Source organism: Nicotiana tomentosiformis, chromosome 5, assembly GCF_000390325.3.
Source record: "Nicotiana tomentosiformis chromosome 5, ASM39032v3, whole genome shotgun sequence".
Classification (NCBI taxonomy): Eukaryota; Viridiplantae; Streptophyta; class Magnoliopsida; order Solanales; family Solanaceae; genus Nicotiana; species Nicotiana tomentosiformis.
The window spans coordinates 105,290,092-105,302,180 of NC_090816.1; positions in this window are offsets into that span (position 1 = coordinate 105,290,092).

Sequence of the window (12,089 nt, forward strand, 5' to 3'; positions counted from 1 at the left end):
TTTGGTATACTACTGGAACGAGTTATCAATTTTGGGATATATGTGTTGTCAACGCTCAACTGATATTTATTCCACCTAATCGCATGACCTTATAGAGTTGCGGGAATTGTAAGAATAATTGAAAGATCAACTTGAAAAATATGTTATCCGCCCGAAGAATACGCATAATTAAATTATACATTGTGAGAGCAAAATATCCTTTAAAACAATGTGCTCACATGTCTCAATTAAGCTTTGTTCTATATTTTCAGATCAAAACCTTGAAGTTTAATACAGAGCTACGGACTTTGGAGAGTTAACAACTATTATTCTGAGTCTGAAGCATATTTAGAAAGCAATGAAGTGGGGGACGACCTTGCGCAACATTTGGAAGCAATCTAGATATTTTGGAATGTTTAACGTTTAATGATCGATGTACCCCTTATTATGTATTTTTATCATTTGTATGTACATGACTGTTTAAGTATCATATATCCTAGACAAATTAAACTATATACTAATCCTTAATTATTAATAATAAATATCCTTTTCTACCAAAAAGAAAAAAATTTATGTTTCTAATTCTAAGGTGTGTCTCGGTTGTCATTGCCATAATGTTTAAGGTAGCGTTTCCACAGTCTTCAAGGAAATGCTTTTAGAAAAATTATTATAAAATTAACTACGTGCTTAAATATTGTTTTTGAAGTTACAATGGTAGTTTCACCCAAAAAAACAACCCTTATATCGCTTATTATCTTTTGGACAGATTTGTTTTATATTTAAAATTAAAACCAAACTAGCGTGTTCGGCAAAATCGCCACAAATTTCCAGAAGCAAGTTTTACTCCAAACACCTCCAAAATAGACGTGTGAACAATATTTGATTGAAGTTGAAAAAATAAAAAAGTAGTTGAAGTTGAAGTAAGAAAAGATTATTTAGAGTACAATTATCACTTTTTAACTACTTATTATATTTATATATGTTTACCATAGTAACAAATTTATAATGGCGTGCCTTTCAAATTCTGTACCCTATCACTTGATGTTACATTGAATCTAACAAGGGACTAGTAATAGGTCGTAATTCTTTAAACTAGGCCAAATTGCATAATAACATTGAGTAAATTAATCTCATTTATTGTTTGATATTCATTTGTTTGTTGGCTTAAGATAAATCCAGCGATTGAGACCTAAAGTTTTATTAATCCTATATTTATTGAGGAAGATATTAAATAAAAATGAACTGATTTTGCTAAATGAGTAGAAAATTACTAACCGTACAACTAAAAACATAAAGAAAAAGAGGTAGAAAAGAAGGTAGAGGAAAGAGTCAATATCATGTTAAGGATCAAATCATTAAAATCAAATCAATAGGTGTAACTTTCTAACAGCACATTTAAACCTCACTTGTTGGAATTAAAGTAAGGATTAAATGATGAGTTTTTTCCAACTAAATCTAAACACCTATTCTATTTTTTGTTTTTAATGACGGTGTCGATGGGCAGCTAGCGTGGAAACTCATCATGCCTACTCGGAACCTTGTAAGAAGGCCCCATAATCTTTCACATCACCAACTGTTTCTGTTGGAAATGGCCAAACTTTTGGCTAATTAAAAGTTAATAATTTCTAAAAGGAAGCTACTATGAAAAAGGCATCGATGGTGTTTATCTCTAATCCACCTCCTATCTTCCTTGTTAAAAACAGGAAAAAGGGAGAATAATAATTAAGGACCCATTTAAATATATTTTTTAACCGTGTTATAGTCACCGTCTATCACCCGTATTATTCGTTTTGGCCTAAAAAATCTTATGAATTTGCCATTATAACGATTACAAAAGCGTTTGTACCATGTGAGCTTATATTTGGTAAAGATTTATCTGCACTCTATATTTACACCAAGCAAATGAATGTATGGTATTTGTCCTACATACATATGTTATTTATCACGTAACCATAATTAAGTGATATGCATCTCTACTTTAATTTATGACTCTCATGATTAAACTGTTTGGATAGGTGTATACATTGGGTGCAAGTAAGTATATTATAATTTATAAAACTCTTCATTTTTTTCTCCTATTTCGATAAAGGATTCGCCTGAGATGTGATGTATACCCTTTCTTCAGAAGTTTGTTTGCCTAAAAGCTTGTTAGTTCTTCTCTTCGACCCGCCCTATGTCACAGGCATCACAAAAGATTATTATTTCTTACTGTAAAATTTGATCTCAATTTTCATCAGTAAAGATTATCTCAAACTAAATCTAGTATAACAGAGCAGGCTTATAGCTTGTTTGGCCAAGCTTCCTTTGAGACAAAAGTACTTTTTTTTTGTCAGAAGTGATTTTCTTCTTCTTCTTCTTCTTTTTTCCCCCTAAAATTAGGGTGTTTGGCCAAGCTTTTGAAAGAAAAAAATGTGCTTTTTGAGGAGAAGCAGGAACAGTTTTTGAGAAACAGAAAAAAGTAGCTTCTCTCCCAAAGTACTTTTTTGAAAAGCACGTTTGAGAAAAATATACTTAGAAACAATTTTTAAAAGTTTGGTCATACTCTATTGCTATTGCTACTCAAAAATACTTTTCAAATTAAATAACCAAACACAAACTGCTTCTCACCAAAAGTACTTTTTTGGAAAAGCACTTTTCAAAATAAGCTAGCTTTAAAAGTTTGGTCATTCACGCAATTAATAGAAGGCAAAATAGCCTCTGGGCCACCTAAACTTGTACCCAATTACCAACCCGGTAAATGAACTTAGAAGTTTCCCATTTGAATACTTATACTTGACAGAATGAGTACTAATAAATACCTCCAGCTGAGCGTATTCCTCAATCGCTATGACACAGTTGACAAGTCATATTCTTAACCTATTATTGTTTGACAAGAGTAATTTACAGGCCCCAATCATTTTTCACCAATTTATTAAAATTTAAAAAAACAATCTTTCTCTTCTTCTACACCATGGCAGCCCCACCATCACCATATATTTCATCCACCATAGACATCATCCTCATCTACTCTAAAATCCCCTCAAATCAACTATGAACTTCATCATTCTACATTCTAAAACTTCCAAATCAATAAAAAAAAAAATCAATTTCTTAATATTTTAACTTTTCTTTCTTTCTATTCCTATTCGCTATACCTGCTAGGATCGTGGGGGCGAAAGAAATTAGGGAGTTGCATAAGATATATGGCAATTCCGATAGAATTCAACTCTCAAAATCCCAACATCCAAATCTGCAACTAAGAGAAGCAATCAATTCGCCCCGAAAAACTCCACCAGTGACCTCATCAAAAATCACCTTTGATAATCATCATTTTTTCATCTTTAACTATTAAGACCAATCAAAATCAAAATCCCTGAAAAATCAAAAAGTTGTACAAAATTTTCATCATAAGAAAAAGAAAATTAATCTTGAAAAGGAAGAAGAGGAGAAATTAAAGGGGAATTAGGGGAATTAGAGGGAACGATGTTAATTGGGGAAAGGAACAGAAGGAACAGAAAAAGGGGAAGAAAGGCGGGGGAGAGGGGGAGGGATAAGCGAAGGTGTAGGGAAAGAAAGTGATTGATTTTACATTTCCTTTGTTTCTTTAATGTTTATAGTTTTAGTTTTTTAATTAAATGAAAACTAGCATAGTTACGCGCCTTACAAGCGTGATTTGCACGTAGCTCGGCCACATCAGCTATGTCATCACCACATAAGCATGGTCAATGGTCAAAGTGGTTTAATAATATGAAAATAATTAAGTTGAAGTATTCAAATAAAAAACTTCTAAGTTTATTTATCGGGTTGGCGCATTAGGTGCAAATTTAGGTGGCTGGGAGGCCATTTTAGTTAATAGTACCCTCCGTAAAAATTAGATATGTTACGGTAGAGGTTCCAGAGATATGTGATTAATATCATTAGTGATCCTATAACAGTTGGTTAGTTTAGGCTCTATTAACAGTTGCTTTGATGCACATGTTAATTTGGTGTAACGACCCAATCGGTCGTTTTGCCTTGTAGAATCTCGTTCTTCTAAATAAGACACCTCATATGTACTTTTACTGTTTTATAACTTACGGGGATATTTAGTTCGGGACTTGGAAGGATTCGGGTTGAAATCAGAACACTTGGTTTCTTAATTTGGCTTTAAAAGGAAAAGTTTGACTTCGATCAACATTTTAAGTAAACGACCTCAGAAATGAGATTTGATAGTTCCAATAGGTTTGTATGACGCTTTTGGACTTGGTCGTATATTCGGATCGGGTTTTGGACAATCCGCGAGCGTTTCGGTGCTTAACAATGAAAGTTGACTATTTGAAGGTTTTAAAGTTATTTAAATTTAGTTTGGAGTATGTTTTGGAGTAATCGAGGTCCGTTTGAAATTTTGAGCTTGAGAATAGTTATGTATGGTGATTTAAGACTTGCACGTAAAATTTGGTGTCATTCTGAGTAGTCTAAGTATTATTCGGCGCGTTCGGAGCAAATTGAAAACCTAAAGTTTATATTTTGATTCAATTCGGTTTCGGGGTGCGATTCTTGGTTTCGTTGTTGATTTACGCATTAAGAGAGTTCGAGCAGGTCCGTATTATGTTTACAGACTTGTTGGTATATTTAGATGGGGTCTCGAGTAGCTCGGGTGTGTTTCGGACTGCCCGGAGCAATGTTGGAAAAATTAGATTTTCAAGTCCTGGTTTCCTACTTCGCGAACGCGGAAGGACTCTCGCATTCGCGATGAAGGATTTGGGGAGCGGGGAAGATACCCTTTGCATTCACGGGAAGGGAGTCGCTTTGGTGAAGCTTGGATATCCCAGGCCTACGCGTTCGTAAAGGACTTCTCGCGTTCGCGTAGAAGAACGGGGCCTAGGAGGGTCAGTATATTTTACCCTTCGCGTTCGCGAAGGGTAGGGCAAGTAAGCCTTCGTGTTCGCGAAACCCCTGTCACGTTCGCGAAGGGCATTTTGAGTGCCTGGAAATTTTGCCTTCACGAACGTGAGGCACTTACCGCGTTCGCGAAGAAGGATTTTACTGTGCTGGATAGAATGTCTTAAAGACGGGGCTTAGTCATTTTTTAGCCCATTTTCCACATTCTTGGGCGATTTTAGAGCTTTTTGAGATGGGTGTTCACCTATCAACTTGGAGGTAAGTTAATTCTACCTATTGTGAGTTAAATACATAGATTATGGGTAGATTATAATATATAAATTATGAAAATCAAGGGTTAAGATGAAAAATATAGATATTGATAAAAATAAAACTTTAACCACGAAAATGGTTATGGAATGGAATGAAAATTGTATATTTGAATTCTTGAGGTTATGGTGACGATCTCCTCCGAAATATTTTTCGAATCCGGGCGTGTGGGCCCGGGGTAATATATAGAAATTTTACCAATTTGGTTGGGTAATTACTCTAATAGATAAATTATGAAATTTTGAGTATTTATTGATTAAATTATATAACATTTGGCTAGTTTCGAATTTTTCGGCACCCAATCGAGGCTTTAACGCTAAGTTGCGATCGGGAAGTGAACTTTGAGACAAGGTAAGTCTCTTATCTAACCTTGTTAGTGGGAATTTACTCCATAGGTGTTTCAAATAAATAATTATCTCTAATTGTGGGGGGCAACAAACGTACGAGGTGACGAGAGTCCGTGCGTAGCTACTATTATGTTATTGTTCGGGTAGTGTTTAGGACTCAATTCATGAGTTATTAGGAATTTTTGCATCATACTTGTTAATTTAAAAAGAAAAGGTCTAAATCATATTAGTAATTTTTGGAAAGATTGTAGAAGTTCGCTTATGAAATTAGTATTATTGTTGTATAAAAACCTCTATAATATCCAAGTCAAATGCTTATAAAGAATTCTCCTCTTCTTATGGAGCGGGCCGAATGCTTCAGCAGTAGATAGATGCATCTATGGTTCGTGCCGCTCGACCCTCGACAGTGTACATATTATTCTGGATCGGGTCGTACGACCTCGGCAAAAATCGTGCTTAATAATAAAAATTATTCGGTACTTTGAAATTTATTTTATTGCAGCTTGTGAAGGTAAATGATTATTGGAAATTTTTCAAATTAGGAAAGAATTATTTATATTTGCTTGTTAAGGTTCTATTCACATAAACCATGTTTATTTAAATATTTTTGTCTTTATATTATTGACCCATAGTGAGTGTCAAAATCGACCTCTCGTCACTACTTCTTCGAGATTAGGCTTGATACTTACTGGGTATACGTTGTTTACGTACACATGCTACACTTGCTGTACTTTTTGTGCAAGGTCTAAGACAGGTGCTTCAGGCAGTCCCACCGGTGCGCATCCCCATTATCCCGAGGCCTTGTGGTGAGCTTCTTTTTCTGAGCCGTTCCGCAGCACCTAGGGTCTCTCTTTGCATCTGTATTCTGTCTATTTTATGTTCAGACAGTATTTTGAATTTTGTATAATCTATTAGATGCTCATATACTTGTGACACCGGATCTTGGCACGCACTTTAGTAGAATTGTGGGTGGAAAATTATTATTTTAGTTTTATTTAGACTCCCTGTTTTTCTTAAATCTTGCAATTAAGGAAAGCTTTATTACTCAAAAATTTATTAAAAGAAAAAATATACATTTAATCCACTAGTTGGCTTGCCTAACGGTGACGTTGGGCGCCTTCACGACCTATAGGTGAAATTGAATCGTGACAATATGGTATTAGAGCACTAGGTTCATGTAGGTCTCACAAGTAATAGAGTCTTGCGGATCGGTACGGAGACGTATGTACTTATCTTCGAGAGGTTATAGGGTGTTAGGAAACTACCTTTCTTCATCTTCTATCATGCAGTTGATGTAATACTAAGTAGCTTCCCCTTACTCTCTCACAGATGGTGAGAACGCGTTCTACGGAGGATCCAGACCAGGGAAGAGCTGCTCCCCCTGTTGTTAGAGTCCAAGGCAGAGACCAAGAGAGGGCTCTAGCCCGTGGTAGGGGACGAGGACATCCCAGAGTTGTTCCAAAATTACCACCAATGGATCCAGTAGAGAATCCTATCATCGAGGAGCAGTGCGAGGTGCCCACAGCAGATCCAGCTCCGGTAGATTTCACGTCCACACCGGGATTTCAGGAGGTCATGGGCCGTATGCTGTGGTTCATGGATACTATAACTCAAGACGGTTTATTTTCGGCTGGCCCAGTCACACCTCAGGCGGGGGGGTGGAGCACTGATCCTACCGCACAGGCTCATGGGCAGGCAACTGCGGTATACCAGACCCAGGGTGCACTACCCGTGGGCGGAGCTCAGCCAGTTGCAGCAGCTACACCGGAGCCCATACCAGCTGTGGCAAGTGATCCGCACAGGCTACTGGACAGATGGACTAGTCTTGATCCTCATGCTTTCGTAGGTGAGCGACATGAGGCCCCAAGGATTTTATTGATCAGTACAGAGACAGACTGCACAACATGAGGATACTAGAATCCCATGGGGTGGACTTCACTACTTTTCAGCTGGAGGGCAGGGCCCGTAGGTGGTGGCAGTCACATCTTCTCGGCAGACCAGTAGGTTCACCTCCCATGACTTGGGATCAGTTCACATGCCTCTTCTTGGATAGATACATACCACCCTCTCAGAGGGAAGAGTTGCGGTTTCCAGTTCGAGCAGCTCCAGCAAGGTCAGATGTCAGTGACTGACTATGAGGCGAGTTTCTCTGAGTTGTCTCGCCATGTACTTATGATACTACCTACCGATGCAGAGAAAGTGCGGAGGTTTGTCGCCGGATTGCACTCTGTCATTCAGGCTACCATGGCACGAGATGTGGAGATGTGGACTTCTTACAGGCTAGTTGTAGAGATAGCTCAGAGGATTAAGGGTGTCCATCAGCGGAACCGTGAGTAGGCAGCGAGGGACAAGCGGTTTGATATTCGAGAGTGTTCAGTGGTGCCCCGGCTGGGGGCAGAGGTCAGTTCGTGAGGGGTCAGTCTAGCAGGCACCCTTATCCAACACTGCCACCTCCTTGGGGTGCTCCAATACGACCTTATTTCAGTGTTATGCTAGAGAATTCTTACCACCCACCAACTATTCAAGGCTCCTCCAGTAGGTATTCAGGTCATCAGGGCAGTCCATCGTACCGAGGGGTTGCTTCGAGTGCGGGGATCTCAGTAATGTGCGGAGGTTCTGCCCCAGGCTTCAGGGTAGACCAGTGCAGCAGGATCAGCAGCCTATGATTACCACACCAGTTGCTCTGCCAGTCGTCCGGCCACCCAAAGGCGGAGGGCAAGTAGGTAGGGGTCGTCCTAGAGGTGGCGGCCATCCAGGTGGGGGACAACCAAGTGGCACTCCCGTCAGGTTCTATGTTTTCCCGGCCAGACCAGATGTAGTGGCCTCAGATGCCGTGATCACAGATATTATTTTTGTCTGCGGTAGAGAGACCTCAGTATTATTTGACCCAGGGTCTACTTATTCCTATATTTCGTCTTTGTTTGCTCATTTACTGGGTGTTTCTCGTGAATCCTTGGGTACTCCTATTTATGTGTCCACTCCTGTAGGCGATTTTGTTGTTGTGGACCGGATCTACCGGTCCTGCATTGTTACTTTCTGTGGTCACGAGACTAGAGCAGATCTTCTACTGCTTGATATGATTGACTTTGAGATTATCCTGGGCATGGATTGGCTATCCCCATATCATGCCATCCTATATTGTCATGCTAAGACTGTTACTTTGGCGATGCCGGAGTTGCCTAGATTGGAATGGAAGGGTTCGTCTGTCGGTGCATCTAGTCGGGTTATTTCCTTTCTGAAGGCTCGACACTTGGTCGAGAAGGGTTGTCTGGCTTATTTGTCTTATGTTAGGGACAATACTGCAGAGACTCCTACAATTGATTCAGTGTCCGTAGTATGAGAGTTCTCCGATGTGTTTCCTTCTGATCTTCCAGGCATGCCACCGGATCGTGATATTGATTCCTGTATTGATTTGGCTCCAGATGCCCAGCCTATATATATTCCACCGTACCGCATGGCTCCAAAAGAGTTGAAGGAGTTGAAGGAAAAATTTGAGGAGTTTTTGGCAAAGGGGTTCGTCAAGCTGAGTGTGTCACCTTGGGGCGCACCAGTACTATTTGTGATGAAGAAAGATTGGACTATGCGGATGTGTATTGATTACCGCCAATTGAACAAAGTTACCATTAAGAGCAAGTACCCGTTGCCGCGTATTGATGATTTGTTCGACCAATTGCAGGGTGCCAGAGTGTTCTAAAAAAATCGACTTAAGGTCGGGGTACCATCAGTTGAAGATTCGGGATTCTGATGTTCCGAATACTGCTTTCCGTACTAGATATGGCCATTATGAGTTTCTGGTGATGTCCTTCGGTTTGACTAACGCCCCAACGGCGTTTATGGATCTGATGAACTGGGATGTTCAGGCCATATATTGATTGGTTTGTCATTGTCTTCATTAATGACATTTTGATATACTTACGTAGTATGGAGGGCCACGAGCAACATTTGAGGGTGGTGCTTCAGACGTTGCGGGAACAAAAGCTATATGCTAAGTTCTCCAAGTGTGAGTTTTGGCTAAACTCTGTAGCATTCTTAGGTCATATTGTGTCGGGCGAGGGTATTAAAGTTGATCCCAAAAAGATCGAGGCAGTTCAAAATTGGCATCGTCCCACCTCAGCGACCGAGATAAGGAGTTTTCTAGGGTTAGCAGGTTATTATCGTCAGTTCGTAGAGGGCTTTTCATCAGCTAAAGTCCCATGAGAAGAATTACCCGGTACATGATTTGGAGTTAGCTGCGATTGTTCACGCTCTTAAGATTTGGAGGCATTATCTTTATGGGGTATCTTGTGAGGTTTACACTGATCATCGCAGTTTGCAGCATCTATTCAAGCAGAGGAACCTAAATTTGAGGCAACGCAGATGGCTTGAGTTACTGAAAGATTATGATACCACTATCCTATACCATCCGGGCAAAGCGAATGTGGTTTCAGATGCTTTGAGTAGAAAGGCAGAAAGTATTGGTAGCTTGGTATTTAATTCAGCAGAGGAAAGGCTATTAGCTTTGGACATTCAGTCCTTGGCAAACATACTTGTGAGGCTAGAAATTTCAGAGCCCAGTCGAGTTCTTGCGTGTGTCGTTGCCTAGTCTTCACTATTTGAGAAGATCAAGGCTCGCCAGTGTGATGATCCATACTTGTTGGTTCTCCAAGAGACGGTACTACTGGGTGGTGCCAAGAAGGTTTCTATCGGTGATGACGGCGTTCTATGACTCCAGGGTCGCCTATCTGTACCTAATGTTGATGGCTTTAGGGAAAATATCCTAGAGGAGGCACACAACTCTCGGTATTCTATTCATCTAGGTGCTACAAAGATGTACCGTGACCTGAGGCAGCATTATTGGTAGCGGCGGATGAAGAAGGACATAGTTGAGTATGTAGCTAGGTGCCTAAATTGCCAGCAAGTTAAGTATAAGCAGCAGAGGCCAGGTGGCTTACTTCAGCAGACGACTATACCGGAGTAGAAATGGGAACACATTACTATGGACTTTGTATTTGGGTTGCGGCGGACCTTGCGGTAGTTTGATGCAGTTTGGGTCATTGTCGACAGGTTGATCAAGTCGGCACACTTCATTCCGGTAGTGACTACATATACTTCATAGAGGTTGGCCTAGATTTATATTCTGGAGATAGTTCGGTTGCACGGTGTGCCAATTTCCATCATATCAGATATGGGCTCTTAGTTTACTTCGCATTTCTGGAGAGTAGTGCAGAGTGAATTGGGGACCTGTGTAGAGCTCAGCATAGCCTTTCATCCGCAGACCGACGGGCAGTCGGAGCGGACAGTTCAGATTTTGGAAGATATGCTCAGGGCATGTGTGATTGACTTCGGAGGTCAGTGGAATCGTTTCTTACCTTTGGCCGAGTTTGCTTATAACAGCAGTTACCAATCCAACATCGAGATGGTTCCATTTGAGGCTTTATATGGTAGGCGATGTCATTTGCCCATCGGATAGTTTGATCCCGGTGAGGCTAAGTTATATGGTACTGATTTGGTGAAGGATGCCTTGAAAAATATAAAGTTGATTCAGGAGCGACTTCGTACAGCACAGTCCAGGCAGAAGAGTTACGTGGATCAGAAAGCGTGGGATTTATCGTTTATGGTGGGTGAAAAAGTTCTCTTAAAGGTTTCTCCAATGAAGGGAATCATGAGATTCGGGAAGAAAGTCAAGTTGAGCCCAAGGTTTATAGGCCCATTTGAGGTGTTGAGACGAGTTGGGGAGGTTTCTTACGAGCTTGCTTTGCCTCCCAGTCTATCGGGAGTTCATCCGATTTTCAATGTATATAAGCTCCGGAGGTATCATGCCGTCCTGTCACATATGTTAGACTTCAGCACAGTTCAGCTAGATGAGAGCTTGGGCTATGAAGAGGAACCAGTTGCCATTGTTGATAGGCAGGTTCGCCAGTTGAGGTCCAAGAAGATTTCTACGGTAAAAGTTCTGTGGAGGGACCAACCAGTCGAGGAAGCGACTTGGGAGGCCGAGGAGGACATGCGAAGCAAATATCCACACTTATTCAGCACTCCAGGTATGATTCTAAACCCGTTCGAGGACGAACGTTTGTCTAAGAGGTGGAGAATGTAACGACTCAACCGGTTATTTTGCCTTCTAGAACCTGTTCTACCAAATAAGACTCCACATATGTGCTTTTACTGTTTTATGATTTGCGGGGATGGTTAGTTCGGGATTTGGAAGGGTTCGGGTTGAAATCGAAACACTTAGTTCCTTAGTTTGGCTTTAAAAGGCCAAGTTTGACTTCGGTCAACGTTTTGAGTAAACGACCTCGAGATCGAGATTTAACGGTTCCAATAGGTTCATATGACGATTTTTGACTTGGGTGTATGTTCGAATCGGGTTTTGGACAACCCGAGAGTATTTCGGTGCTTAACAGTGAAAGTTGACTCTTTGAAGGTTTTAAAATTATTTAAATTTAGTTTGGAGTATGTTTTGGAGTAATCGAGGTCTGTTTGAAATTTTGAGCCTGAGAATAGTTCCGTATGGTGATTTAAGACTTGCAAGCAAACTTTGGTGTCATTCCGAGTAGTCTAAGTATTATTCGGCACGTTCGGAGCAAATTGGAAACATGAAGTTCATATTTTGAT